The sequence below is a fragment of the Etheostoma spectabile genome, chromosome 14, assembly GCF_008692095.1.
Source record: "Etheostoma spectabile isolate EspeVRDwgs_2016 chromosome 14, UIUC_Espe_1.0, whole genome shotgun sequence".
In the NCBI taxonomy this organism is placed as follows: Eukaryota; Metazoa; Chordata; class Actinopteri; order Perciformes; family Percidae; genus Etheostoma; species Etheostoma spectabile.
Genome location: NC_045746.1, coordinates 4969428 through 4974049, shown reverse-complemented (window position 1 = coordinate 4974049; position 4622 = coordinate 4969428). Strand labels below are relative to the sequence as shown.

The following is a 4622-nucleotide window of genomic DNA, read 5'->3' as shown; positions in this document are numbered from 1 at the left end:
CACACACACACACACACACACACACACACACACACACACACACACACAGTGTTGCAACATTTGGTTTCTAGTCTCAATAAACAACTGGACAGTATTTGAGCATCACATTCTGAACATAAAAAGTGAACAAATCTGTTTTCTTCATTTTATAGTAAAGTTATCGAAGTCACAATAATCCATCCACATTTCAAATAAAACAACCAAACAAAACAAAACATGCATAATGCATGAGGACCTTATGCATAATCAACTAAATAATAATAATAATAATAAAGATAATATGTGCTATGTTAACAGATCAGGGTGAGTTATTACAGCCTCAAGGCAAATAACCCTTTAGGGTGATATTCGGTGCCTTTGCTTAGTCATATGGTTGACACTCGGTAACAACCAGAAAAGTTTTGGTATACAGACACCGTCCCATATTCCCTGTCATATCAAGCTATTCACCAGGACTGATCATTGTTCCATGGAAAGGCACACCATTTAGAGGCCACGGCTTTAGACAATGTTCCACTTGTTTAGCAGAGTGTTATATATATAGTATACTTAATTGGAGGATTGACAGTGATAAGGCACACAGTGTCAGTCAAAATACCTAATCCAGAGTTTAAATATTGACCACAAAAGATGTCACTTGGGTTTCAACCTTTATACAGTCTACCAGTATCTATGGTGTAAACAGCTGACAGGATGCTGGGCAACAGACGTGGCTAATCACAAGAGGATAAACTACAAACTGAAATGTCAATAATGTTAGGGTGGAGGGGGTAAAAGATATGAATATTTAGATAGTGTGCATGATATGACTCTGTAACTTTGACTTTACAAACACCTAGCTAGCTAGTAATAAAACACAGATGAATAACTTGTCAAACATGTTGACCCGGTAAACTTGTCATTTATGTTTATAAAAGATAAAGTTCCACCTGCAAATGAAAACTTGACTAACCTACATTCAGTAGACGTTGATTTTTGAATGCTTAGCTTCAAGACTTAGCCTAAACTTGATTATTTAACATCATTATTAGCAGCCGTTCAAGCTCAGGAGAAGCTCATCCAACTCCACTAACGTTAATGTCATGTTAGCTTGTCATGTCAGGTCGCAACGCGCGAACTCGACCGTCTACAAAAAAGCTAAATATGTTCTGCAAATGTAATTTACCCCAGTGTGTTGAAGAAGGAATTAACAGGCTCCAGCGAAGCAGGGTCGAGGCCACTTGAGAGCTCCAGCTGCTACCTCTGGCCGACACTGAATGATGCTGGACTGTCGTTGCGGTTGTCACTCCCTGATGTAAGTCGAGTGCAGATTTGAGTCGCGCATGCTCAGATTTAAACGGTTTACGGCATAACACATACTGAAATTTGTGAAATCCATGAAATAATAAAGTTTTCTCATTACAAACAATAACAGCAGATGGGAATCATTTAAAAAACGCCATTCAACAGACGACGTTTGTTGTGTTTCATTGCTAACTTGTAGCCAGCAGTGATCAAACTTTCGTTAGCTAAGTAGGTCCATTTTGACTGTATTGACAGAATAACAGAAGTCGTTAGCATCGTGTAGGCTACTTGTCGCAAAGTGACGCATGCGCAACTCAATTCTGCACTCGACTTACATTGGGGAGTGACAGCGATCTCTGGAGAAAAGATGTCGAGCAGCCCACCGTCTCCGTTAAAAAGATTAGCTGCCGAGCTTGATGTTGGAGTGTCAGTTCACTCTGACAGTCATTTCGGCTTCCTCATCCACGGTTTGGAGAACGATGAGGTTACAGCAAGTAAAAGTCGGTAGCTTAAATAATGTTACGGCATACAAGCATGCAACTGTGCGGTACAAACTGTCATGGTTCCCCTTAACGTCTACTGGCTGCGTCATTACTACGGCATTATGGGAAATGTATTTATTCTTCTTCTCTTATGATTTAAAACGGGTGAGGGAAATGAAATAGCTAACGTCATAGCAAAACCCAGCCTAAAGAAAACAGAAATAAATAAAAGCAAATCATTGGGAAGAGTGAAACTTTAAGAAAAAAAAAACGGCGTATTCAAAAGGAATGGCAGAGACTATGGGAAAGTAGACCTACGCTATAATTACATCTGTAGGCTATAACCTATTGAGATGACTGGGATAAAAACAGCTCTTAGGTGGATTGAAGCTGTTAAACCATTGAGAGCTGTAATTGATGGGAGGTAGAGTTTAATGATAGACACCACCATACAGGCTGGATTTTGGGAAAGAGACTTCAGATACAGTATTAGGGGCCACTAAGGTCTATATAAAAGAGACTTCAGATACAGTATTAGGGGCCACTAAGGTCTATATAAAAGGACTTCAGTACAGTATTAGGGCCACTAAGGTCTATATAAAAGAGACAACGATACAGGATTAGGGCCACTAAGGTCTATAAAGAGAGTTCAGAACAGGATTAGGGGACCACTAAGGTCTATATAAAAGAGAGTTCAGATACAGTATTAGGGGACACTAAGGTCTATGTTAAAGAGACTTCAGATACATTATAGGGACCACTAAGGTCTATGTAAAAGAGACTTAAAACAGTATTAGGGGACCACTAAGGTCTATATAAAAGAGACTCAGTAACAGTATAGGGGCCACTAAGGTCTATGTAAAAGAGAGTCATGATACAGTATAGGGGGCACTAAGGGCATGTAAAAGAGACTTTGGTACAGTATTAGGGGGCCACTAAGGTCTATATTAAAAGAGACTTCAGATACAGTATTAGGGGCCACAAGTCTATGTAAAAGAGACTTTGGATATAGTATTGGGGGCCCCCAATGAGTCTAACATAAGAAGGAGACTCAGATGCAGTATTAGGGGACCACTAAGGTCTATGTAAAAGAGACTTTGGATACAGTATTAGGAGTCACATTTTAACACAAGTTTACATGCCTGACATGTTGAGCCTGACATTTGTCTTCTACATCATTAGAATCAACCATGGAGGTTGGTGTAATATTGGGTATTATACTGGGCTTCATTCCAGTTGTCAAGCTCTCTTTCCGTCCACCCTTGGATACACATTTTAAGACACGAAATTCTCAAACAGGAGAATGTAAATTTAGTGTTGCTTATAAATCCAGAACAAGATCAAATTAAATTTTAAAGGTCTCAGGCAGGACTGCATTGCATGTCACCAAGCTCTGTGTATGCATGTGAGGGGATCGCGACACCTAAACCACAATGTACCCCTCCCAATTCTGTTAACCCGTGTGTTGTCTTTCCATCAAAATAAATGTTTGTCACTTTTTTTTGACGTTTTCAACACTATGTAACACCAACTTATTAATTTTAGTTTTACAGTTATTTTTGCAATTTATGGTCAATAAACCTCATTTATAGGAAATTATACCTAATATTTGAGTTAGAAAAGCAGAAATTAGGAATTATTTAGACTAAAATTAAAGGACTGTATGTTGATGGATAATCACTGACTGGAATATGTCAACATTTACTCAATAGTTTTTCAAAACCACTTCAATATATATATATATATTTTTTTTTAAATGCTACAAAATTGAATAAGACACCCCAAAATAAATGAAAGTAGAGATTTGTACTTTCCAAAGAGAGTTTGTTGGAATCAGTCATGTTATTATGGGTAGTTACAATTGGGTAGTTATAGGATATATAATTATATATATATACACTAATGTTAAAAAGAACATTGATATAGAAAAACTGGTCAATTTGACCCAAGGACAACATGAGGGTTAAGGCAGAGGTTCTGACCCAGAACACAGAGAAACATACATGGATACAGAGTAACAATTCAAAAACCTTTTAATGTAACTTCTGTACTGATAGCAGCCAAGGACAGAAAACACAAGGTAGGATGACTCCGAGCTGGATAGGGGCTGAGGAGAGCAGGCAGTGGTGGATCCCAAAATTTTTTTTGGAATCCAAGCAGGAACGTAGGAAGGCTTGAGCGTGATGAGCCACGGCAACAGGTCTGGAGGCGTAGGTCTGGACAGGAAAAACAAGACGTTAACAAAAGCACCAGGTATATAACACTAACACTAAGAATATGACTAAATCTGGGTGAGGGGCAGGGAATATCTTTTTTTTTAACAACACATTGAATTTTTGTTTTCTGTTTTTTTAGTGTCTGTATTTTGATTTCTTTTTACTTTTCAGTACAGTCATTATTCCCTCTGTTCTTGTACTGGAAATGTTTTTGGACGTATTATACTTTCATTCTTGTTGGTATAACGATGGTGATGGTTAAAACCTTTTGCTGTTTATGAATTGTATGTAAACCCTAACCCAAACAAAACAAAAGTTAAAAAGGGAGGAACATTGAGTCGAGACTGTAGTTTCCAAGTAGTTAAGCCAAGTTACCACACTAATAGGTGCATCAATCTGGCGCCAGGGGTGAGCTTCGCCCAGGAATAAATACTGTAGAGTTGGTAAGTGGAATAGCCAGCAGCTGTGCCGAGAGGTAGATCGACCGGCCGTACACACCACACACACACACACACAGTGGGGGAAAAGGGGAGAGACACACACAGGAAGACAACAGCTGCCCACATAACACATTGGGCTATAACATGTCTGGCGCAAAGCCTCGGATACATTAGGCTTGCATAGGATAGGTGTTGGGCTA

The 4622-nt window shown here is 38.9% G+C and overlaps 2 protein-coding genes across 3 annotated transcripts in view; both read right to left on the bottom strand.

Moving 5' to 3' along the window:
* The window catches only part of ccdc126 (coiled-coil domain containing 126), a 5110-nt gene extending 3253 nt beyond the window's left edge, over positions 1-1857 (bottom strand). Inside the window, exons 1-2 of one of the 2 annotated variants that reach the window (XM_032535743.1) lie at positions 1620-1857; positions 1166-1289 (exon numbers count right to left, since the gene is read on the bottom strand). The gene's annotated coding sequence lies outside the window, so the exon portion shown is untranslated. The remainder of the gene's footprint in view (positions 1-1165; positions 1290-1619) is intronic. The other variant, XM_032535744.1, reaches the window with a different exon arrangement.
* Positions 1858-4144: 2287 nt separating this feature from the next.
* Positions 4145-4622, bottom strand: part of LOC116702192 (uncharacterized serine-rich protein C215.13) — a 5193-nt gene continuing 4715 nt past the window's right edge. The window contains exon 4 of the mRNA XM_032536351.1: positions 4145-4622. This exon is cut by the window's right edge and continues 104 nt beyond it. The gene's annotated coding sequence lies outside the window, so the exon portion shown is untranslated.